The sequence below is a fragment of the Palaemon carinicauda genome, chromosome 19 (assembly GCF_036898095.1).
Source record: "Palaemon carinicauda isolate YSFRI2023 chromosome 19, ASM3689809v2, whole genome shotgun sequence".
NCBI classification, from domain to species: Eukaryota; Metazoa; Arthropoda; class Malacostraca; order Decapoda; family Palaemonidae; genus Palaemon; species Palaemon carinicauda.
The window spans coordinates 17,502,467-17,529,598 of NC_090743.1; positions in this window are offsets into that span (position 1 = coordinate 17,502,467).

Below are 27,132 nucleotides of genomic sequence, written 5' to 3' on the forward strand. Positions count from 1 at the left end.
GGCGGCTCCCCCTTTTGATGAAGGATTGATCTAAATGGAAGACGACCTGTGAATAGTGGTTATCATACGCCCTTTCTTTATACACGACGCCCTTTGGGTGCTCGCTCGAGGGTAGTAACCTCTGCATTCCATGCTTTAACTTTCTCTGGTATATTTGGAAGTATTTATATCAGAAAAGAGATAAGAAGGACCCTTTTCACCGGGCGTCACAGGTATCTCCCCAGAAATAGATTTTTCCTTCGTCAAAATCCCTTTTTTCCTAGTATACAAACCTGGAGCTATTTATACAAATTGGCCTGCCACCATGTCCCCAGAGAAGTTCTGCCATAAAGCAAAGTGGTTACTCAGCCGAGAGGTTTGAGTGAGCGGGGTAGCCAGTCTACCCCACCCCCCCCTGCTAACTAGCGGATGGGGTAGTTATCCCTCACTAAAATTATCATGGCTCGTCTTTCAGCTACGCCGAAAGTATACCCCTATAAATAGCTCCAGGTTTTTATACTAGGAAAAATACAAATTACTTACAAATTTATTTTTCCCTAAATAATACAAACCTGGAGATAAATTGGCCCCATCATTTGTCCCCTAGAAGTCCTGCCTGCAATAAAGTGATGTCTCACTGCTGTGAGAGTCTATATAGAGGCGGCTGGGTACCTCCCAGCCTACCCGCTCAAGTGGTTAGGCAGGGTTGCCACCCCACAATTAAAAGTCTAATGGCTACGTCCAGCTGCTGCGGAAAGATAAGCCACATAAATAACTCCAGATTTGTATTGGGGACAAATACAAATTATCTCCGAATTTGTCATTTTATTTCATTTATTTTTGTCATTGTGGGTGTATGACGTTGGTTTTTACAGGTGTAAATTTTCTCATAAGATCTACTGTAATTATCAAATAAAGTTTCTTTATGGGGTAAACATTTATCCTAGTCTGAGCTATATGAAGCTAGTTTTATAATTTACAAAATGTGATTAAGTTCCCTTGCCAGGAGTTAATCTGGTTGGGAAGCAACGCCCAGTTGACTTTGTCTTTGGATAAGTTAAAGATACGCTAGTCTAGGGGGTTTTGCAGGGGGTCATAGCCCCACTTTCAAGGTAAGTAGCTAAGGATACGGCTCCTATGTTAGGTCAGGTTCATTGGTGTTTGTGTTAAAGAGTTTTACTGACCCGCTCCATCCCAACCAACTATAAAGGCTACATTGTGTAAAACACAATGTCTACTACTTAAAAATATTTGGGCCGTTTAAATTTTAGGCTGGAGTCTCTCCATTTTTTTTTTTTTTTACCACTGCCTTCTGTTTTAAACATTTTGCAAGTACAGCCTTTTTCTTGTTTGTAGCTTAGATTTTAAATTCTTATTTTACTTGAACACAACCATTCTCATAACCAAAACTCTTGTTTAAATTGTTTACCTTCATCCTTTTCAGATGGAATGTCTTTGGAGTTAAAACAGACACAGTTTACGGGATATGTTGAAGCTACAGTTTGCAGGATATTTTGAGACTACAGTTTACAGGATATGTTGAAGCTACAGTTTACAGGATATGTTGAAGCTACAGTTTACAGGATATGTTGAAGCTACAGTTTACGGGATATGTTGAAGCTACAGTTTGCAGGATATGTTGAGACTACAGTTTACGGGATATGTTGAGACTACAGTTTACAGGATATGTTGAAGCTACAGTTTACAGGATATGTTGAAGCTACAGTTTACAGGATATGTTGAAGCTACAGTTTACAGGATATTTTGAGACTACAGTTTACAGGATATGTTTGGAATAGTTTACAGGATGTTTAGAGTGGCATAAAGACTGCTACCACTAAATTACCGTACTCCTTTTTGAGATCTTTAGAATTAATTTTTAGATTCACACTCCAGACATTCCGTAATGGTGTTGCCCTGGGGGGAGAGAAACTTGAATTAGTTGGTGTACTGTACTTTTACTGTAATAAAGCCTTGGCTAGTTTATATTTTAATCTTTTTCTCTAATAATACTGTACAGTTTCTCTCCTAATTGGTGGCTTCTACATGTGGAAACCTGGCGGTGGTACATATTAAAGGATTTCAGTTCCTTTAATGTAACGCAAGCATGTAGCACTAATATGGATTTGTTATTCAGTTGTGCTTTGAAATAACTAATTTCCAATTAATTTGTTTGACCCATCCTAGACTTGTAAAATAGACCATATATTGTTTTAAGATATAACTACTGTGGAATGTTATTTTGAAAGTATTGTCCAACCTACGTGTATACAAACCTTTTGTCCTTTAAGATAATGACTGTGAAATGTTGTTATTTTGAAAGGATTGTCCAACCTACGCATACAAACCTTTTTCCCTTTAAGATAATGAGTCATCGGCAGAGCTGGAACAACTATTGAAGTTTAGTGAGGTAGTTGAAAACAGGTGGTAAGTATGGGCAAAGCTACTCTATCAAGACTTCACTTTTGTCTTTGGCTGCAAAGAACACCTGTTCTGTTGCATCGCATTTAAGGCCGATCAATTTTCTCATACTTTTTAGTTGTTCCAGCAAGAATACTAACATATAGTACATCATTTTATAGCAATAGGATTTAAAAAATATGGAATTTTAATTTATACCGTGTGCTCCCCACAGTGCACTGAGCAGCCACCGACTATTCCTGCTGAGTATTACTGATGGGATTTGAGCCTGTTTATATGGGTGGCTTTAATCTTTCTTTTTTCTATTTTCAGGATGTCTTTGTTGTTCTACTTATGGTGGCCGTTCTATGTGCAGGCATTGAAATAATGGATGGTTTGTGTCTAAGAAAGCTTTGTGGGTTGAATGTTATGAAACACACTTTGTTCTGTAACGGGAAAACAAACCACGCTATTTATTAGGGGTTATACTTTCGGCGGATCTGAAATGAAGAGCCATTAAAATTTAGCGAGGGTTAACTACCCACACCGCTAGTTAGCGGGGGTAGGGGGAGGGTGAGCTTGCTACCACTCCCGTTCACACACCTGTGATTTAGTCACTTTACTTTTGGCTCGGATCGAGAGCGGTTGTTTCCTCTCTCCCCCCTCGCCTATTCTGGACTGCCATTAATTTTTTTTTTAACTTTTTCTTATACTTGTATATATATGAAAACATTCTTAATGTTTATGTATATATATGTGTATTGAAATGGGGTAAGTTTCCTTTTCAGTGCTTGTGCTGTGTGTGTGATACATATACGACAACGACACTTGCATAGTAGCAAGGCCAGCACAGTTCCACTTCGTGGGGAACGACCTCTCCCTCTCTGGTCCATCGGTCTTCCCGTCGGCATATAACCGTCAACTCGGCCGCCGCAGGGGAATTGTCATTGCCTGGACCCTCTTCATTCAACTATTGACTTTGCATTTTCCTTCTTTCCTATGGGAAACATGGATTCTGAGCGAAGGGAATGTGGCCTTTCAAAGATTGACTACGGTCTCCCTCTTCTCGAGGTCGTTCACCTTAACAACAACAGCGTACTATTGGGGAAGCTCCTTTCCCGTGCACGGGTTAGGTTGCTCTTCCGATTGTTTGTCTCAATTATTTTTAGTGAAAATAATTGTATTTTAATTTTTCAGCTTTCTCCGTGGGGACACTTCCTTCGGAGGGTCAGTGGTTCTCACTATTAGTGAATATTCTTAGCAGATTTAAATAATTGTAATTCTGTTTTTATTACAGTTACTCCGCTCCCCCCTTCTCCCGTGGATGTCATCTGGGGAAGGATGGGCGCAATACTTAATTTTATGCTTTCCCCTCTTCGGAGTTCCTCCTGGGGAATTTGTTAAATAATTAATTTTTTGTCGGCGCAATACTTATTTTATGTTGTTCCCTTGGGGTTCCCCTTCGCAGTTCCTCCCTAGGGAATTTCTGTTAAATAATTATTTAATTTGATTTTTTCCCAGTTAACTATGAAGTTTTCTTTGTTCGACTAAGAGTGCCAACGAAGTAGAGCTGTTCTGTTCATGCGTGGGGAATCTTCTGTCACGGCCGTCCCTCAGAGGACTTCGTCATGGGCGTCATCCCTTCTCTTAGAAGTACTCCCGTGACAACATGACCAGCACTTCAGATCATCTTAGAACGCTAAAGGAGGTTTGCCTCCAGGGGTTGGACAACTTCCCTTCCGAGGGAAGTTTCCTCCCCAGGTGTGAGGTTGTTTTTCCCTTCAGAGGGAAAACTTCCCACATCTTGATAAATTCATCGTCTCTAACTGCTGTTGCTGCCTTCGCCCAGACTTCTCTTCCCCCTTTCTGAGTTTCTCTTCCTTCAGGGGTGGAGCACGGTCTTGGCAAGTCTCTTCTACAAAGTGTTCACCTCTCTCGTTCGCGAGAGAGGCCACTCATAGAGACTCCTCTTCGGAGGATCGCTACTGTTAAGATCAGCTTGCTGATCCACTGGCCCTCATGGTCGTCATCACGGGTGTCTTCAAGTCTCTTCTACGAAGTATTCACCTCTCGTTTGCGAGAGAGGCCACTCATAGAGACACCTCTTCGGAGGATCAAGCATGATCGACCTGCCAGCTGACCTACCGATCTTCCAGGGCAACTTTGTGCTGCAACATAGTCCTTTGGACTTCGGTCCTGGACTCTAACACGGACCTTTTTTACGGTCCCCATTGCTGGATGCTCGCCCTTCCAAAGGGCACATCCCAGTTCCTAATCGTCCTGCCAGCTGACCTACCAATCTACCAGCGCAACCTTGTGCTGCATTGTAGTCCTTAGGACTTCGGTCCTGGACTCTAATGCAGACCTTTTTTACGGTCCCCATCGGTGGATGCTCGCCCTTCCAAAGGGCTCATCCCAGTTCCTGATCGTTCTGTCAGGTGACCTACCAATCTACCAGCGCAACCTTGCGGTACAACGAAGTCCTTTGGACTTCGGTCCTGGACTCTAACGCAGACCTGCTTACGTTCCCCATCGTGGATGCTCGCCCTTCTTTAAAGGGTACATCCCAGTTCCTGATCGTCCTGCCACTGGTCATCCTACCAGCTGACCTGCCAACCTACTAGCGCAGACTCGCGCGAGCTCTCCGACAGTCTTACATGCGTGAGCGCCGACGATCTTCCCGGGTGCCGATGGTCTCCTGCGCATGTGCCAATAGTCTTGCATGCGCGCGCCGATAGTCGTGCACGCGCGCGCCGATAGTCTTGCACGCGCGCGTGCCCACGATCCTCCGCGCACTGGCGGCGATGGTCTCTCGCGCTTGCCCCTATGATTTTCCGCACGCGCGCCAACAGTCTTGGACGCGCGCGCCAACAGTCTTGCACGCGCCAACAGTCTTGCACGCGCGCGCCCCGATAGTCGTGCGCGCGCGCCCCGATAGTCGTGCGCGCGCGCCCCGATAGTCGTGCACGCGTGCGCGCCCACGATCCTCCGCGCACTGGCGGCGATGGTCTCTCGCGTGCGACCCTATGATTTTCCGCACGCTCGCCGACAGCCTTGCGCGCGTGCGCCGACAGCCTTGCAATGGAATTGTCAGGGTTTAAGGGCCAAATATGAAGAACTTAAGCTCCTTATTCATGAGCATTCCCCCATAATTATTTGTCTACAGGAGAGCAAACTTGATCATAATACCCCTTGTCCTCGCGAATATATTAGTTATAGGACACCATATGATCACCAAGTGGGGAGCCATGGCGGAAGTCTCATATACGTTCGTCGAGATGTTCCCCAAGTTTCTCTGTCTATTCGTACACCTCTGCAGGCAGTGGTTGTACAGATTGACTTAGGGCGAAAATATACAATTTGTTCTCTGTACTTGCCTCCAAATGATAACATTTTGTATGATAACTTAGTGGAGGTGGAGGTGATTCAACAACTCCCTCAACCTTTTCTTTTACTTGGAGATTTGAATGGTAGACATCCTTTGTGGGGTGATGTTTTAGCAAACACGAGGGGAAATATCATATCATCAATTGTGGAAAATGAAGATGTGGGACTCCTTAATACAGGAGAGCCCGCACACTTTCATGTCCAGACAGGTACCTTGTTATGCATTGACCTATCAATCGTAAGCTCTATTTGCCTTCTCGACTTCGATTGGAGAACATTAGATGATTGGCATACTAGTGATCATGCACCAATCATTATAAACACCAAAAATGGTCCACCTTTACAGGGATCGCCACGATGGAATATTGACAAGGCGGACTGGGATAAATTTTGTGAGCTAAGCGAAATTGAGGGGGATGCAGGACAAGTTGAAAATATTGATGATGCCATAGACTTACTGAATGAAACTCTCCATACAGCAGGAGTCAATTCAATTCCCAAAACAACAGGGTTATTTAAACGACGACCAGTCCCGTGGTGGTCTTCAGAACTAACTGCCCTCCATAGAGCCACAAGAAGATCTCTAACACGATTGCGTAGACGCAGAACTGGTGAGAATTTAATTATGTACAAGAAATGTAGAGCACAGTTCCGTCGTGCCATGAAAGAAGCAAGGCGCCAGTCATGGATGTCTTTTGTTTCCTCCATTAACAGTAGAACACCACCATCTTCTGTGTGGAGGAAAGTAAAAAAGATAGCTGGCAAATTCACCCCCAACCCACCACCAGTGTTGAAGGTGAATGGCCAGTATGTAACTGAAGCAAATGATGTTAGCAATGCCCTGGCTAATCATTTTTCAAAAGTATCCAGCAAGTGTGAAGGAGCCCCTGGTCACCAGTATAGGAGCACTGAAGAAAAGAAAATTTTAAATTTTGCAATAAGAAGGGAAGAGTCGTATAATTCTCCTTTCACTGAAAAAGAATTTGATTCTGCACTTGCTCATTGCAATGATACAGCCCCTGGACCCGATGGAATTCCATATGCAATGATTAAACATGTACATTTTAATACAAAGCTATTTATTTTAAGTATTATTAATCGAATATGGCATGATCATAGTTACCCAAGTGTTTGGGAACTAGCCATTATTTTAGCCTTTTTAAAACCCGGTAAAGACAAGTTTTTAGCAGCAAACTATCGTCCTATTGCATTGACATCTTGTTTATGTAAAATCATGGAGAAGATGGTCAATGCAAGGCTGATGTGGTACCTTGAAAAGAAAGGTATTTTATCACCGATTCAATGTAGATTCCGAAAAATGCACTCAACGACTGATGTGTTGATACGACTAGAGTCTTCTATTTGTGAAGCGTTTGCTTCCAAACAGCACCATGTTACAGTATTTTTTTACCTTGAAAAGGCATATGATACCAAATGGAGATATGGTATACTTAAAACCATTCATGAATTGGGATTGAGAGGAGAGCTGCCACTATTTATTCAGGCATTTCTTTCACGTAGAGTTTTTCAAGTGAGAGTTGGGGAAGCTCTATCAGAGAGTAAGTGCCAGGAAGAAGGAGTTCCTCAGGGTAGTGTGCTGAGTGTAACCCTTTTTGCACTAGCAATTAATGGGATATCCTCAGCCATTCCCCAGGATGTTCTCTCAACATTATTTGTGGATGATCTCTCAATATCATTTTCTGGCACTAGAATGGCAATGGTTGAGAGAAAAATCCAACTCCCTATTGATAAAATTATCCAGTGGGCTGACATGAATGGATTTAAGTTCTCGACAAGTAAAACTACCATTGTCCATTTTTGTCGTATCCGGGGAGTACATCCAGACCCGGATATATACATTAAAGGTCAACGGATACCATGTGCAAGAGAAGCTAAATTTTTAGGTTTGATATTTGATTGTAGGCTTACATGGGTTTCTCACTTAAAAGCGTTAAAAGCTAAATGTGTTGAAGCTCTGAATATCTTAAAAGTATTGTCCCATACATCATGGGGGGCAGACCGCAATACTATTCTAAAATTATACAAGGCCTTGATTTTTTCCAAAATTAGTTATGGTTGTGAGGTATATTCTTCAGACACCCCAAGCCGGTTAAAAATATTAGACTCGATACATCATGCAGGTATTAGATTGTCTACTGGAGCTTTTAAAACCTCGCCTATTCCAAGTCTCCTTGTTGATGCTGGAGAGTTAACTCTAGACCTTTACCGAATGTCTTCCATTCTTCGGTATTGGTTTAGATTGCAAAGACTCCCTAACTCTCTAGCCTTTCAGACTGCAAGCCTTGTAAGACACGCATCATACTTTGAGTTGCACCCAAAATCTCCTCAACCTTATGGCTTTCGGGTGAAACGATTATTAAATAGTCTGGATATAATTAGAAATAAGGTACTTCCATTCAAGGTATCATCCACACCTCCATGGAAGTTACCAGAGATATCTTTTTGTAAATATTTTATTGGAGATAAGAAGAATGTCAGACCTAGAAGCCAGGTCTCTTTTTAATGAACATGTTAAAGAACATAGAGGATCAACTTTTATCTATACTGATGGCTCCAAATCTGATGCTGGCATTGGATTTGGAGTACATAGTAATGGTTTTAATTGTAGAGGTGCACTTCCTCTGACCGCTTCCATATTTACTGCCGAACTGTATGGCATATTAACCGCTATTGAGAAAATAGCATTGGAGGAGGGTAATTTTACAATTTTTAGTGATGCAAGGAGTGTCCTTCAAGCTATGGAAGTTTTTAATTCTAATAACCCTTTAGTTTTAAAGATTTTAGAATGGCTTTTCATTATTGGACGGAGAGGTATAACAGTTCAATTTTGTTGGGTTCCAGTACATGTAGGTGTGTCCGGGAATAAGAAGGCAGATTCACTGGCTAAGGAGGCTGCATCCGAGTTGCTGCCAAGAAGGTATCCCATTCCCTGTGATGATTTCTTACCTGACATCAAGAAATTGGTTTGCAATAAATGGCAACAGCAATGGGATAGTCAAGATGGCAATAAAATGAGGGAAGTAACAAATGACATGTCTCCTTGGAGGTATAATATGATGCCCCGAAAATGGGAGATGTCTCTTTGTCGTCTCCGTATTGGTCACACTCGGTTGACACATGAGTTTCTGCTGAAGGGCCAAAACCAACCGTATTGTGACGACTGTTTAGTACCTCTAACAGTAAGGCATTTGTTGACCGAATGCCCCAATTATAACGACTTGCGGAATAGATATTTGTTTGAGGCTCGAGGTGAGGGTGGCAGGTTCATCCTTGCCATGATTCTTGGAAATGATGTGTCCTACCATGCAAGTGGCATTTTTAGATTTATTTCAGAAGCAGGTCTTCTGGAAAATATTTAACTTTTATGACATTCAATTTTTATGATTTTAATTGAATACTCTAATTTTTTATTTTATTTTATTTTTTTATTTTTTTGTATACATAAATTAAATGTTACCGGCGTCAATGACCTTAGATGTCAGGATGCCTGAAAACTTTAAATCAATCAATCTATTTCAGAAGCAGGTCTTCTGAAAAATATGTAACTTTTATGACATTCAACTTTTATGATTTTAATTGAATACTCTTTTATTTTTTATTTTATTTTATTTTTTATTTTTGTATACATAAATTAAATGTTACCGGCGTCAATGACCTCAGATGTCAGGATGCCTGAAAACTTTAAATCAATCAATCTAATAAATAGCTAAGGTTTGTATAGTTAAGAAAAATACAAATTATCTACGAATTTGTTATATTACTTTTTTTGATAAAGACAGTATTGCTTTAGGGAAAATTATTGCAGTACAGTATTTTCAGTGTTATATTTTCTTCTAGATGGTTGATTTGATAGTTTAAGGAAAACTTGTGAAGTTTTTTTTTTTCTTTATTCAAAGTTTTTTTTTTTTTTTATCTTGTTATCGTGAGGCTGGAGTGTGGGGGGATGCTAATTTTGCCTTTAATTGCTGATTTGAATTGACAAAACAGTGTTAATGTAATCCTAACAGTATTTTTCTTTTTCAAATAAATATTTTTTTTGTTTTTATGAAGACAAATTCATTCCAGTTCCTTACACCATGGTGTCCCCTTCTCAGCTAATGTTTTATTTCTTAGTAGCAGTTTTTTTTTAAATCTTTTTAATAAGTTATTTATCATAATTTTTTTTCCCACACTATATCCTGTTGTCAGATTTAAAAAAAAAAATTAAAATGTTCCCTTTCACTTGATGTTCTGACCCTTACTTAAATTTTAAGCTATCTAACCTTAAATTCAAGCTATTCACTTGTACTGCTCATTTTCCGAGAAATGAATCAGGGGTCACGCTATGCGTTTATTCAGCAAGCCCAAGGTTAGGATAAATAAAAGGAGTAAGTAAGGTTCTAGCTGGGTCCCCTTGCCCAGTATAAATCAAGGGGTGGTGCCCAGTGCTCCGTTCTCTTGACCTGTTACCTAGATTTTTGGGTATTCCACCGTTGTATATTTTTTGTGTAGTGAACGTTGGGGTGTGGTCGGCATTTGGGCACTAGGCAGTTCAGGTGCTACCTCTGGCCACAGTCCGCAAACCACTACAACATGCAGGTCTTTCCATGTAAGCATGGCATCAATTGTGGCGGGTTTATGGGATGCGAGAACATGGACCCCCATATCTCTGCCTTTTGTGTAGGGAGCGTGATTTCGCTCATCCCTGTGACGAGTGCAGATAGAGGCCTCCTTTGTAGTGGTCTGAGTATACTCTGAAGAGGAAGAAGTCACACTCCTTGGCATCAGGTGCTTCCATCCCAAAACACAGCAGTGTGAAGACTAGTAAGGATTTTGACATCAGAAAATTCATGCTCTATACATATAGATGGCGTTCGGTGTGCAAAGTTGGCGTATAAATCTCCCATCTCTCTAATAGTAATACTCTGCAGGGAAGCTATTGAAAGTGCTGTCATGCCCTAGGATCTCCATGACTTCTGTTGCTGTGCGGCCATCTAACGTTTCATCTACGTAGTAGGTTCGCCAGGGCACCAGCCACCCGATGAGATACTACTGCTTGAGAGTCATGTGGTCCTTTGACTGGCCAGACAGTACTACATTAGATCCTTCTCTCTGGTTACGGTTCACTTTCCCTTTGCCTACACAAACGCCGAATAGTCTGGCCTATTCTTTACAGATTCTTTTAATTATTGGCCTGAAACGTATAACAGTTCAGTTTTGCTGGGTTCTGGCACACACAGGTGTGTCTGGAAATGAAGAGGCAGACTGACTGGCAGAGAGTGCTGCAGCTGAGTTGCTACCAAGAAGGTATCCCATTCTCTGTAATGTTTTTTTTTACCAGCAATTAAGAATTCTATTTTTAACAATTGGCTAAAGCATTGGGATACTTTTAACTGAAAATAAGATGAGAGAAATTGCGATTGTTATATCCCCTTGGAGGTATAATGAGATGCCCTGAAAATGGGAGACTACAGTACTCTTTGTCGTCTCCGCATTGGTCACACTCGGATGACACGAGTTTCTGCTGGCTGGCCAACACCAACCATATTGCGACAACTATTTGATACCTTTGACAGCGAGTCATTTGTTGACTGAATGGTCCACTTATAGCACAGAAAGAGAGATATCTGTTTGAGGCTCAGGGTGAGGATGGCAGCAGGTTCGTCCTTGCCAAGATCCTTGGACAGGTCATACAATACTAGTGGCATTTTTAAATTTATATCAGAAGCAGGTCTCCTTAATGCTATTCAACTTTTATAAAATTTACTTTTTTGGTTTTAATTGAATTATCTTTTAATCTTTATTTTTTGGCTCGAGCCATGTCGTCCTGATGGAAGTTCCCTCCAGCAACTTTCTACTGTATAATATTTCTGCAATTGATATTATAAAAGAATTACCGTCAGGCATCACAGGGTTCTAACCCCCACATCGACTATCCGAAGATATCGTGTATAATCAGGGACGTATCCTTAGATAACCATAGGTATCTGCACCCCAAATAACCTTTCCCAGTCTAATCCTCTAAGGGGAAGGATAAGTGAGGAGCTGTTACATATCCTATCATCTTTCGGTGCTCCCATACAACCCTGCCGTTTCATTCCTTCTCCGCAGCTTGTTTGCTTCTGTGTGATATTTTTGTGTGTGCTCTTCACCTTTTTTTGAAGATTTTCTTTGTGTGTGGACTTCCTCTTCTTCGTCAAAGTTGAGTACCTACCTCTCTTTGACTTTTGTTTTAGCTGTTTTTGCTTTGGTTCCCTTCGGGGAGTTATATTTTAGCTTTTGTGTGAGAGGAAGCAATGGCATCAGGTTTTGTACCTGATTGCTTCTTTTTCGTGATTACTTGCTGATTTGGTAAGTTTCATGTTAGCTAGTAGTTTTTTAGCATTATGATGCTTTGGGGGCAGTTAAGGGAGTAGTAAAAAATAGAGGATTGGGCATGAATGTAAAGAGAGTTCTATATGAGAAAGTGATTGTACCAACTGTGATGTATGGATCGGCGTTGTGGGGAATGAAAGTGATGGAGAGACAGAAATTGAATGTGTTTGAGATGAAGTGTCTGAGGAGTATGGCTGGTGTATCTCGAGTAGATAGGGTTAGGAACGAAGTGATGAGGGTGAGAACGGGTGTAAGAAATGAGTTAGCGGCTAGAGTGGATATGAATGTGTTGAGGTGGTTTGGCCATGTTGAGAGAATGGAAAATGGCTGTCTGCTAAAGAAGGTGATGAATGCAAGAGTTGATGGGAGAAGTACAAGAGGAAGGCCAAGGTTTGGGTGGATGGATGGTGTGAAGAAAGCTCTGGGTGATAGGAGGATCGATGTGAGAGAGGCAAGAGAGCGTGCTAGAAATAGGAATGAATGGCGAGCGATTGTGACGTACTGTTCGGGTAGGCCCTGCTGCTTCCTCCGGTGCCTTAGATGACCGCGGAGGTAGCAGCAGTAGGGGACTCAGCAGTATGAAGCTTCATCTGTGGTGGAAATGTGGGAGGTTGGGCTGTGGCACCCTAGCAGTACCAGCTGAACTCGGCTGAGTCCCTAGTTAGGCTGGAGGAACATAGAGAGTAGAGGTCCCCTTTTTGTTTTGTTTCTTGTTGTTGTCGGCTACCCCCCTAAATTGGGGGAAGTGCCTTTGGTATATGTATGTATGTATGTATGATGCTTTGGGCTCTATTTTAAGTTAGCATTTACATTGCATTTTTATTAATGTCTTTTTGAGTTCGTATCAGTTCCGTTTTCGTTTTTGGTCTTTAGTTCCGGTTTCATTGACACTGGTCTCTTCCCTCGGGAGGGTTTTTACTCGGTCATACTAGTCTCTTGAGATTTTTTTCCCACTTGTTGGCGTTTCTTGGTACTCTGATCGTTTAGGCTCTTGGCTATTGTGCTACAAGCATCTGAATTCTCTCAGGGCTAGAAAGGTGCATTTTTGGGGGGTTCCCCTTTGCGAAGGGTGAGCTCACTTATCTTGTTTCGTCGGTTCGCTAACTGTCATACTGCCTTTTCTTTTAGCCTCTGGGAATTTTCTTTTGACCTGTTGTATCCAGGCCTAGCCTATCCTTCGACGGCGTGTTCATTGGTCAATTATGCTACAGTACAATCATTCATATGTTCTTATGTTGGCTTACAGTAGTTCTATAGTGTTCCCCTTTGCGAAGGGTGAGTTTTTTCCTGTTGGTGCGCTGACTGTTGTGTGCTGCCGTATCCTAGCCTGTGAGAATTTTAGATAGAGTAGTAAAATTTTTACTTTGTCTTTACACCTCTCCATGGTGAGTCTTCCCGCTACTAATATCGAACTTAATTTTATTTATAATGCTGTGTTTTTGCTATTGTTGTGGTGAGGCCTAATCCCTAAGGGATTCTGGTCTTATAGACCTATCAGCATACCCCTTTATGTAAGAGCGAGTTGTCAGACTTGACGGCATTACCGGTACTTACGGCTTCATCGTCTCCGACGGCATTCCTTTTCTTGGGCATACGATAGTGATACGTCGCTATTTAAGGCAGTGTGGCCTATACCGCCACAACCCTTGCTTACAGCATGATGTTTCTGTGGGAACTATTGTCGTCTGACTTTGCTGCCATTCTTACCAACACTGCCGTTACTGACGGCAGATGAAGCCTCGTATAGAGGATTGTTCTTATGCCTCTGCTTTTGGAAGAGCCTTGGGAGATGGCAATGCTGTTACCTAAGTGTGCCGTTACTAACGGCAATTTTTGTACCATTATGGCAAGTGTTTTCTTAGTCGGCGAATCCGTTGGGCCACCATGCTACATACTTTCTTGATTCCCATGGTTGAACTGAGCAGTTTTTTCTGAGTTCCCCTTTGGGAGTTCTGCCGTTCCTTCATAGCCTCTGGGATTTCTCGATTTACCTGTGGAATCAACTTATTGGGCTTAGCCATTCTGCATTCGCTAGTGATCTCTCATGCTAGGACTGCGCTGTCTTTAGGAACTCTCCTTTGCGAAGGGTAATGTCATCATGTCGGTGCGCCGACTTGCATGAACGGCTGCTATCTCTTAGCCTCTGAGATTTTTCGATCGGACAGCGTTCGCCGTCTCTGACGGCGTGGCATTTATCTCGTTGCATGGGTATGGTTTCTCCATGTCGTCGCCTCTCTCTCTTTTTATCCTAGTCTTTCTGGGATGGACATTGCATGGAATTTATTATGTGACCTCCCATGGCCGTCGGTAGGCTTCTCCCTGAGGGGCGAGCTGTCAGACCGACGACAGTGCTGGTGTCTGCGGCTTTGCCACCACCTTACTGTTCACTGTCCTATTGTACCTGTACGGGCGATGCGTCGCTGCTTGCGGCAGTGCCTCCATTGGCGGTGCTGCCTTCAGATAAGGCATGTTTTTTTTTTTTTTTTACAGGAACCATTGCCATTTGTCTCTGCCAGTCTAGGCTCCTTTGCCCCTAACGGTATTCCCATTATTGGCGGCGGGGCTAGTAGGAGGGGTTGACTGTGCCAGCGCCCTAAGTCACATAGGAGGATGGCGGCAATGATTTTACCCCCTAGCGATGCCGGTGCTTCCGGCAACGCTGGTATATTTGGCGTACCTGCCTATGACAACGCCTGGATGACGGTTATGTCGTCACCTTTCGACACCCAAATATAGATTTTTCCTACTCAAAATCTGTTTTATAGTACCCGTTTTGGCGTTATGTTGCTTCTTATGGCTGTGCTGTCACTAGTGACGGCGACACTGCCCATCTTTTGGGCAAGGTGTTTTCTGTGGAATCCCTTGACCGTTATCTCCGCCGCCCTTGGCCATTATTGCCACTGCCGGTATTATCGTTTTGGCGGCGGGGTTAGTACTAGCCTATGGGTGCGGATATTGGTACCAGTGCCTTTGGGCACATACGATATTGGCAGCAATGTCGTTCCCCCCTGGGGTATGCCGGTACTTTAGGGCACAGATCTTTCTGCCCTTTTTTATCTGAGACCATCTTACTTAACTAAGATGAGTTCTCTATTTTCTGTAGGTAAATTTTACTACAGGTTAACATAAAGCTTTACTCCTTTAACGTTAAAGGTTTCTTTATGTAGATTGGGCCTGGGAACAACTTCTACGAAAGGGTTTTAGGCTCCTGCTTTGAATAACCACTACATATGGTTATTGGTTTTCTAGCAATTTGTCCATTTCTCTTTGAGAGTGTGGTTTGAATAGATGGTTAGTAACTCTATGGGCTAATTATCTCTCCCGAGATTTTTCTTTTGAGCTTATAACCTTAAATGGGTGGCTTTAGACTCTTGTTCTTTAATCGATGCGTCGAATGCTTAATGATTCAGCTTACCTGTACTGGTGCCCTCTAATTGGCCATTTCTCTGCGGAGATATTGGGGCAACGGTTCTTTCCATGAGCATTTCTCCACCCCTTTTTTCCCATTTTTGGACCTATAGCAACAGACCTTTAGGGGGTTAATTTTTCCAATCTCACGTTCCTTATAGGGGAATGGACATTTCGTAATGTATCTCCAATTTTTCTCACCAATGGCATTTACACAATTTTGGGGATTACTATTCCCTCAATTGTCTACATGGAGCTTTAATGACCCATTTCTTTTGGCTTTGTGTGTGTGCTAGAGGCTGTAGTACTCATTTGAACCCTTATCTCCTTACAGGCGATGCCTATACGGAGATACACTATTGAGTGCAGTTGTGTGACAGCTTTGAGGTATCCCTATGGTCTCGATATTTGCCGCACACATACGAAGAGTTAGAGGATTTAAGGCCCAGTATTGTACTGGGACCATCAGGATTGCAGTGTTTGTAAGGATTTACTTCACTCCAGATGGGTCTCGGAGGATACCTCCGATGATGTCTGCATGTTCTTCCCGCGGTAACTTCGCACCTGGGCAAGAGAATGAGGTAGTCTGATCTCATCAAGGATTCAGTGGTGTCGACCAATTCTGACTCCACTATGACATCGGTCTTCCAATATACAGTTACGTTTACTTCTTCCGTGACAAGGGATGTTCCTGCTTGTTTCTCCTCCCAACATCTTCTGCAAAGCTCATGGAGCTCCCAGTTCCTGAATACCTTGTGTACTACAATACATCTGGTACTTATGGCTATGTACCAACCGTATGTCACACGATCGTACATAGTTCATATTATGCTTGTATCTTCGCTCTTCCCCCGCAAGCATAATATGAACTATGTACGATCGTGTGACACACGGTTGGTACAGCTAACAGGAAAGCCTTCATGGAGGGAATTTAGTAATACCAGGTGATGGTCTGCAAGGCCTCATGTGAAGAGATCCAGGACTTGGAGAAGACAGAGGAGGGTCCTAGATATAAGGTTTGGCACTCCTAGCTACTTTATTGAAATCTCTCTTGATGGCTCAGAGTCCTCGCAGGCAAGGTTTTCGGCTGAACAGGCATGGGTTCGAATCTCTGCCCGGCCAGAAGCTATTACCATAAAATGAATTCCGGTGGATATATATTCCCAAGATAGAATTCGGTATTAACGCAGCAATGACGGCAGTGAGTATTAATTTACAGTTTTAAATATTAAACTTAGCCGGTGAATATATAATAGCTGACGTCTCGGACGGCTCGACAGAAAAACACAAAAACTCGCGAGCGATCGCCATGAAGGTTGCGGGTGTGCCCACCAGCGCCAACTATCGGCCAGATACCGCATATACATGTAAACAGCTCCAGTTCTTCTCTGTCGGTCTTGTCGACAAGTTGATTCCATTACTCGCTGTTGACCTGGAGTTTTTCGTCATTCTTGGTGAAGTACTTCTTTTTGGTTTTGAGCTTTCGCAGTGCAGGTGTTTTTATCTTCAATTAAAACTCTTGAACTCTTTTTTGGATAGATTTTATTGTTGATGACTTTGGATTGTTTTTGGATTTTCTTTGACTTTTCAAAATGGCTGACCCTTCTCCAATTCCTAAATTTCGTAAATGTAATGCTAGGGATTGTAACAAACGTCTTCCAAAGGCCTCTCTCGACCCACATACCGTGTGTTCTAATTGCCGGGGTAAAACCTGTCAATTAGGAGATCGGTGTGATGAGTGCGTGGTACTTTCGGAATTCGACTGGCTAGAGTTTGATAAGTATTCTCATAAGCTAGAGAGAGATAGGGTGAGGAGAAGTTCCTCTAGATCATTAGAATTTTCCTCCTCCCATGCCCCTGAACCTAATCCTTCCCCAGTAGTAGTTGTGCCTGAACCTTCTACTAGCACTCATGAACCATCAATGCGGGATATGTTGCGTGCCATTCAAGCGTTGGGCGAGAGAGTTGAATCTTTGGCTACGGACCGTAATCAACTCAGGGCGGATGTAAAAGTGTTAAAGTGTCAGAGTGCCACATTAGAAAATCGTGGGGATAAAGTGATTAGTGCGCAAAGTGTTATCAGTGTTGTGACCGAGGGTTCGTCTGTTCGTGCTTGTCGTTCGCCTAGTCCGAGACCTCTTGCAAGCTCCCATGCACTAGGGAGAAGTAATGTCGTAGGACTTATGGGAACGAGAGGCTTTAACCAACGAACAGACGTTCCCTCTATGGTTTCGGGCGTGTCTCGTCAAGACCGCCCCTACCATAAGACGAGCGAGGCGGTTTTCTCCTCGTCATCCGAAGGCTTCTCGCGTAAGAAACCGTGTAGCAAGGTTTCGAGACCCTTAAAGCGGAAGTCAGTCCCTTCGGGACAGGTCCAGCGTCCTGGCTGTAGCCATTGGGACAGCTCTGACCCTGTGCAGTCATCGGAAGACTGCTCGCCGCCTAAACAAAAGCGTAACACGGGCTCCGAGAGTCTTAGTTTAGGCAATGTTTTGCAGTCACAGACGTTACCATCGTCTCGACCCGTACCGACTCCCGTTGATCCTAAATGGGTTGTCCTGCAGGATATGCAGAATAAGCTTGCCTCCCTTATGGAGGAGTATACTGTTGAGCAGGTTCACGATGATCCTCGCCGTTACGCTGATCAAGATCCTGGCCGTCAGCCGCCCAAACGAGCCTTTGCTCGTCCTGTTGACGTTGACGTTACAAAGTCACGTCAGTCACGTGACTTGGAGCCTCACTCGATGCAGTCCCGTGTTGACTTTCAGCCGCTTGTGGACGTTCAGCCGCTGCCGCATGCTCGTGTTGACGTTCAGGACGTTCGCCAACCAGCTAAGTTGACTTGTTTTGACGTTGAGCGTCAAGCACCGCAGTCAAGAGTTGTTTTAACTGCTCAATCTAGGCAGTCAAGGCAGTCTCGACTTGACGTCGAACGTCGTCCCGCTCCTGTTGTTGCTAGTCAGTCCGTTAAGCAGTTACATGACGTAGCGTCCTGGACTGCTACTGATGCTCCTTTGCGTGTGGACTCTGCTTGTCAAGCATTGCCACCAAGGCACCCTTGCTTGAGACTTATCAGTTGTCGGACGAGGTTCCTTCAGATGAGGACGTTGCTGATCCTCCTCCTAATGATAATCCTTTGGACGTTTTATCAGATGTAGAAGAACCTAAGGCTGTGCAACCTTCGATGGATTTCAAGAAAATCATGATGATTTTCAAGGATCTTTTCCCAGATCATTTTGTTACTGTTGCTCCTCGTTCGCCTCCGTCTGAGTTTGCGCTAGGCTTAGCTGCTACCAAGCCTGCCTTTACTAAGCTAGTGCTTTCTCGCTCTTCTAAGAGGGCTTTACGTCTTCTAGGCGACTGGTTGGTTACCAGGAGGAGTTTGGGGAAGACGGCCTTTGCCTTCCCACCTTTTAAGCTAGCTTCTAGATCGAGCGTCTGGTATGACACGGGAGAAGTTCTCGGCTTGGGAGTCCCTGCCTCTGCCCAGGGTGACTTCTCAAGCCTCGTAGACTCTCCCCGTCGCCTTGCCATGAGACGCTCAAAGATTTGTTGGTCCTTCTCGGACCTTGACCATCTCCTTAAAGGCGTATACAGGGCCTTCGAAGTTTTTAACTTTCTAGATTGGTCTCTAGGAGCATTAAGTAGGAAGATCTCGTCTCCTGACCAAGATGTATCCTTACTTATTATGTCTTGTATGGACAAAGCCATCCGCGATGGCTCCAATGAGCTCGCCTCCACCTTTACGTCGGGAGTCTTGAAGAAGAGAGAAACCCTTTGCTCTTTCCTTTCAGCAGGAGTTACTCCCTGTCAAAGATCGGAACTGCTCTTTGCTCCCTTATCGGCTGCCTTGTTTCCACAACAGCTGATTAAGGACATTGCTGCTTCGCTTGTGCAGAAGGACACACATGACCTGATGGCTTCTTCTGCTCGCAAGGGAGCTCCTTCTTCATCCTTTGTTGTGAGACCCAGAATCGAGACTCCTGCGTCTAGGTTTATCCCGCCCTTTCGTGGCAGAGCTCCCAGCAGGGGAGGCTCTCGTGCCGAGGGAAAGAGAGGTAAGAGGAGAGGAACCAAGTCCTCCCGTGGCAGAGTCTGACTGCCCACGTCCTCAGACAGCGGTAGGGGCCAGACTGATCAACTTCTGGCAGGCCTGGGAGAAGAGGGGTGCAGACCAAGAGTCTGTTCTGTTGCTCAAGGAGGGGTACAAAATACCTTTTGTACGCAGACTTCCTCTAGTAACAGTTCCCATAGACCTTTCTCCCAGGTATCGAGAGGAGTCAAAGAGACAAGCTCTACATCACGAAGTGTGTCTGTTGCTAGAGAAGGGAGCGGTGGTGAAAGTCTCGGACCTTCAATCTCCGGGGTTTTACAACCGTCTCTTCCTAGTCCCAAAGCACACAGGAGGTTGGAGGCCAGTGCTAGATGTCAGTGCGCTCAACGTTTTTGTTACGAAAACAAAATTTACGATGGAGACCACGAAGTCCGTCTTAGCAGCGGTCAGAGAGGGAGACTGGATGGTCTCTCTCGACCTGCGAGATGCATACTTCCACATTCCTATACACCCGGATTCCCAACCGTTTCTGAGGTTTGTTTACAGGAATGTGGTGTACCAGTTTCGAGCACTGTGCTTCGGCCTCAGTCCTGCTCCTCTCGTGTTTACGAGGCTCATGAGGAATGTGGCAAAATTCCTTCATTTATCGGGAATTCGAGCCTCCCTGTACTTGGACGACTGGCTTCTCAGAGCATCGTCCAGTCATCGCTGTCTGCAGGATCTTCACTGGACGTTGGGTCTGGCAAAGGAGTTGGGACTTTAGGTCAACTTAGAAAAGTCTCAACTGATTCCATCCCAGACGATTCTCTATTTGGGGATGGAGATTCGCAGTCTAGTTTTTCGGGCTTTTCCGTCTGCCACCCGAATAGAACAAGCCCTGCTCAAAGTCCGACTCATGCTGAAAAGAGAACGTTGTTCAGTAAGAAGTTGGATGAGTCTCGTAGGGACTCTGTCATCCCTGGAGCAGTTTGTCTCGCTAGGGAGACTTCACCTTCGCCCTCTCCAGTTCCATCTAGACTCTCACTGGAACAAGAGCAAGACTTTAGAGGCTGTATCAATCCCGGTCTCCGAGCCAGTAAAAGCATGCCTGAACTGGTGGGACAGCAACATAAGTCTGAGAGAGGGTCTGTCCCTAGCAGTCAAGAACCCAAACCACGTGTTGTTCTCAGACGCGTCGGATTTGGGTTGGGGTGCGACTCTGGACGGTCGGGAATGCTCGGGTCTTTGGACCTCAGTTCAGAAGAGCATGCACATCAACGGCAAGGAACTATTAGCAGTCCACTTGGCCTTGATGAATTTCGAGAGCATTCTTCGAAACAAAGTGGTAGAGGTCAATTCAGACAACACCACAGCTTTGGCGTACATCTCCAAGCAAGGAGGCACACACTCCCACACGCTGTACGTGATCGCAAGGGACCTCCTCATATGGTCAAAAAATCGAGGCATATCCCTGTTGACAAGATTCATCCAGGGGGACTTGAACGTCTTGGCAGACTGTCTCAGTCGGAGAGGTCAGGTGATCCCCACGGAATGGACCCTCCACAAGGACGTGTGCAAGAGTCTTTGGGCGACTTGGGGTCAACCCACCATAGACCTCTTTGCCACCTCGTTGACCAAAAGGCTCCCAATCTATTGCTCGCCAGTCCTAGATCCAGAGGCGATCCACATAGACGCGTTTCTACTGGACTGGTCTCACCTGGACTTGTATGCATTCCCACCATTCAAGATAGTCAACAAGGTACTGCAGAAGTTCGCCTCTCACGAAGGGACAAGGTTGACGTTGGTTGCTCCCCTCTGGCCCGCGAGAGAGTGGTTCACAGAGGTACTTCAATGGCTGGTAGACATTCCAAGGAGTCTTCCTCTAAGGATAGATCTCTTACGGCAGCCCCACGTAAAGGATCTTCATCAAAGCCTCCCCGCGCTTCGTCTGACTGCCTTCAGACTATCGAAAGATTCTCAAGAGCTCGAGGCTTTTCGAAGGAGGCAGCCAGAGCAATTGCGAGAGCTAGGAGAGCTTCTACCATCAAAGTATACCAGTCGAAGTGGGAAGTCTTTCGAGACTGGTGCAAGTCAGCATCTGTTTCCTCTTCCAGTACCTCTGTACCCCAAATCGCAGACTTTCTCTTACATCTGAGAAATGTTCGCTCCCTCTCAGCACCCACTATTAAGGGCTACAGGAGCATGTTGGCTTCGGTCTTTCGACATAGAGGCTTAGATCTTTCCAATAATAAAGATCTCCAAGATCTCCTTAAGTCTTTCGAGACCTCTAAGGAACGTCGTATGGCAACTCCTGGATGGAACTTAGACGTGGTCCTAAGGTTCCTGATGTCAGACAGGTTTGAGCCATTACATTCAGCCTCCCTGAAGGATCTCACCCTCAAGACACTTTTCTTAGTGTGCTTGGCTTCGGCTAAAAGGGTCAGTGAGATTCAGGCCTTCAGTAAGAACATCGGCTTTTCCACAGATAAAGCCACATGTTCACTTCAGCTTGGTTTCCTGGCCAAAAATGAACTGCCTTCTCGTCCTTGGCCTAAGTCATTTGATATACCTTGCCTGTCAGAGATCGTTGGCAACGAACTTGAAAGAGTACTGTGTCCAGTTAGAGCTCTTAAGTTCTACTTAGCTCGTACTAAGTCCTTACGAGGTGGATCTGAGGCCTTGTGGTGCTCAGTTAAGAAGCCATCATTACCTATGTCAAAGAATGCTTTGTCATATTTTATTAGATTTTTAATCCGAGAGGCTCATTCTCACTTGAGTGAAAAAGACCGTTGCTTGCTTAAGGTTAAGACGCACGAAGTAAGAGCTATAGCAACTTCCGTGGCCTTTAAGCAAAATAGATCTCTGCGAAGTATTATGGACGCGACCTTTTGGAGAAGCAAGTCGGTATTCGCGTCATTTTACTTAAAAGATGTCCAGACTCTTTATGAGGACTGCTACACACTGGGTCCATTCGTTGCAGCGAGTGCAGTAGTGGGGGAGGGTTCTACCACTACATTCCCTTAATTCCAATATCCTTTTAATCTGTCTCTTGAAATGTTTTTAATCTTGTTTTTGGGTTGTACGGAAGGCTAAGAAGCCTTTCGCATCTTGGTTGATTTGGCGGGTGGTCAAATGTCATTTCTTGAGAGCGCCCAGATTAGGGGTTTGATGAGGTCCTGTTGTATGGGTTGCCGCCCTTGATACTTCAGCTCCTGGGAGTCTTTCAGCATCCTAAGAGGATGGCTGGGCTTCGTGAGGAAAGCAGACTAACAAGGCAGAGTAATCGTCAAAGTCAGCTTCCTTACCAGGTACCTATATTTATTTGGGTTTTGTTATGATATAACTGTCAAAAACTCTAAGCATATACGCCGTAATCTGTATTAATACTGGTCTCTACCCACCACCATGGGTGTGAATCAGCTATTATATATTCACCGGCTAAATTTAATATTTAAAAATGATATTTTGATTATAAAATAAATTTTTGAATATACTTACCCGGTGAATATATAAATTAGAGACCCAGCGGGATGAGAAGAACTGGAGCTGTTTACATGTATATGCGGTATCTGGCCGATAGTTGGCGCTGGTGGGCACACCCGCAACCTTCATGGCGATTGCTCGCGAGTTTTTGTGTTTTTCTGTCGAGCCGTCCGAGACGTCAGCTATTATATATTCACCGGGTAAGTATATTCAAAAATTTATTTTATAATCAAAATATCATATTGTCGCTTTTGGTAAGGACCTTGGCCTCCTTTGTAGCCATGGACAAAGTGGTCTTCCACTTTGTTTCAAAGAGCTACTTAATGGAGTTAGCCTTTTGTGCGGGTAAGCCTCTCCCGGCTTTGGAAGAGTGCACACCAGTCTCACCTTTCTTATCACACGATTCCGTTCACTAGACCAATGTCCAATTTACCTTTGCTGGGAGTAAACCGCATACAGATGTGGCCAGCCACCAAATTTTTGAGAAGCTGCCCAGGATTTATGAACACCTCCTTAAGTATGAGTCGTAGACCAGATAATGGTGCCTTCATCTTCCTTGCTGGTGAAAACTCTTATCGACATCTTTATGAGAGACCTTTATGCTTCTTTCAGGTCTGTCGAGTCTGTTGTGAGCATGAACTTGCCACAGCTACCCTCTGCCATGAGCTGAAACCTTTCTCACCTCTAGCATCTGGGGAAAAGACCTGTTTCCTTAGAGGAAAGTTATGGATGAGGCCGTCGCAGAGCTTAGAGCCTTTTTCCTGAATTGGTGGATCTCATTGAAGTAGCAGTTCACCCCTGGAAAGGCCACAACCAAGAGGTCTCACAAACTGACTTATCATGGTAAGTCGTTTGTTCTTTCTCATGCCGCTATTCCTCGGAATGTCTACGCTGTGCCCTTATAAGTGGTGTTACACTCCCTAGCCCTCCAATCTATGTACAAGTATGGGTTGTCTTCTGAGGCCGTCTTGACTGGAGACAGGTCCAGAGATCGTGGACCTTGAAACGGCAGTGGTGGTAGCGGTTCATGTCCTAAACACAAGATAATGAAGGCCTCGGTAGAGGGACGGTTAACCTTGTTCAAGTATTGTGGGTTCTTCAGTTCTTGGACACAGTTATTCTCAACGGTTTTGCTTGGAAGTAGTAACAATGGCCACCACAGTTCAGGAGATTCTTTCAGGAACACTTGTCTGGAACAGTATATATAAGATCTCTTGTAGAGGGGAGTAATCTGCTGCGTGAGATCTATGAGATTTCAAGATAGTCTATTTTGTGGGCCAAACGGTATCGAGCTTACCTCAGACTATTTTCGTCTTGTCTGGCCTAAACCTGTTCGTTCAGTTGGACAGGTTCCGGATGTTGGCTATTTCACAGATATGGACCCTTCCACCCTTAGGGGCTTTCACGTGTCCCTATGGATTTTACTGATCTTTGTATTGTCGGTTGCAGCCTGTGGAGAAAGGTATAAGTAATCGGAGCTTTGCCATTCGGGCTCAGCATAGTTCTGAAGGTTTTTCACGAAGTTTACTGACGTAGTCATACAACTGAAGTAGACAGGTTTTTAAGTAGAGGCATACCTGGTTGACTGCCTAGTGCAAATTCCGTGGCACTGAGTGCTTGGAAGCAGCCAATTGAGTTTTTGGTTCCTCTAGTCCCATGGACTTCAGACCAACCTTAAGAAATCAGAACTGACTCTAGCTCAGGACTTCCCACGGTTGGAGAGTAGTTGTGAATTTATCTCGCTTCCGTTCTATTCTTCCCTCAAGGGGGAGGAAATAGAGACGTCAGTCAAGTCCCTGTTCTAGTCGGGGATGATCACCAGGCGACGCTCAGAGAAGATTCGAGGATCTTTACGATTCACAAATTTTGTCCTCAATGTACGGCTCAAAGATGCAAACTAGTTCGGGGAAGTAGATAAGATATGTAACGACTCCTCACTTATCCTTCCTCTTAGAGGATTAGACTGGGAAAGGTTTATTAGGGGTGCAGATACCTATGGTTATCTAAGGATACGTCCCTGATTATACACGATATCTTCGGATAGTCGTTGTGGGGGTTAGAACCCTGTGATACCTGACGGTAATTCTCTTATAATATTAATCGCAGAAATATTATACAGTAGAAAGTTGCTGGAGGGAACTTCCATCAGGACGACATGGCTATCTCACCCAAAAATAGATTTTTCTTACGTCAAAATCCCTTCTATGATAAAAAATATCGGCGTCAATGACCTTCAATGTCAGGATGCCAGAGAACTTCAAATCATTCATTAACTACTGCACTGTAATTGTTGAGGGGCTACTTACCTCTTGGTAAGGGTAGAAGGGACTCTTTAGCTATGGTAAGCAGCTCTTCTAGGAGGAGGAAACTCCAAAATCAAACATTGTTCTTTAGTCTTGGGTAGTGCTGTAGCCTCTGTACCATGGACTTCCACTGTCTTGAGTTAGAGCTCTCTTGCTTGAGGGTACACTCGGGCACACTATTCTAATTTCTCTTCCTCTTGTTTTGTTGAAGTTTTTATAGTTTATATAGAAAATATTTATTTTAATGTTACTGTTCTTAAAATATTTTATTTTTCCTCGTTATCTTTCGTCACTGGACTATTTTCCCTTTTGGAGTCCCTGGGCTTATAGCATCCTGCTTTTCCAACTAGGGTTTTAGCTTAGCAAGTAATAATAATAATAATAATAATAATAATAATAATGATGATGATGATGCGGAAGGACCATGTGACAGGACGATCGCTGGAGAGTAAATGCCTGGAGTAGGAGACGATTCCCGATCTTTGGCTCCCCTTGACTTTGTCACTGCTGGCTAAGAAAAGCTCGATTGAGACTTCTGACTAGGGGAAGAAGCTGTGCCCCCTTCCCTTCCTAACCCTGACATTAGACATCACCCTCTGCTGCTGGACAAGATTCAGACACTGCACCATCTGTTCTGAAGATGAAGAGGATTGATCGTACAAAGCTTCCTAATCACCCTACATTTATGCGTGAGAGAGTCGGTGCTGTATAATCCCTCAACCCTTGTGATGGTGTGAAGGTGCAGGTACTCGCTCTACTGCTACCAGTACTTGGCATCATACAGGAACAATTACTTGTGTTGTTGGTCAGGATTAAGGCCACTGCCCAGGCCCTCAACTTGCATCAGACTGCTAAATGGAGAAAACACGTAGGACTACATCCCAGCAGAGGGTATGTGATACTTCGGATAACCTACGCGAGCAGAGAAGGGGCAATGGTAAACATCGTCACAGACTCCCGTGCACAACCACCTACATGTACTGTACACGAGTGCCTTACCTCAAGCAAGGAATGCACGCATTAGGTCGGTGTCACCAGATTTATCGTTTCTGCTTGCCCTAATCCAGGTCTCTCTGTTCTAAGACTTAATGAATAGACACTCACGCTCATGCTCTTCATGCTTTATGCTGCATATGCACGATAGTCTTGTGATAGTTTTCCAAAAGTACACCATCCGATGAAACTTCCAGTTGCAGAGCGACATAAGATCTCAAAGAATAGGTTTTAGCAGTCTGGATGTAACTGTCTTTGGTCATGTCACCTACGGTTTCCCATTGCTCAGAGTCATCGGTTAGGGATTTTTTAGTGCATAGATCTTCCTACCCCAGACAACATTTTGTTGCTGATAGATAGATCCATTTTTGGGAGAGATCTTCCTGCATGTGAGAGGGATCTTCCAATACACCAGAGCAATGAGTTGAGGTAAGGAACAAAGCGTGATCATTCAGGTGACTGGGTCGTCAGGAATTTATTCGTATATTGTTTGACCCCTTGTTCTATTTGTCCTTATTCAGTTAGAGCTTGTGGCACTTGTCACCCAAGACAGGCACGAAAGTAAAGGCTGCCACAATAGCCTTTTATAAGTTAAAACATCAAGCAGTCATCCCTATTTTGTTGACCCAATTGCCTGGTTCTGTTTAAGGTCTGGAACATGAGTACACAAAGTAATTAAAGTTAGGGATATTGGATCTTCCTCAGCTCTCTAGAAGGTGGTTAGTGACTAGGTATTTACACAGTAGTCTACGTTCCACTACCTGCGGGAGT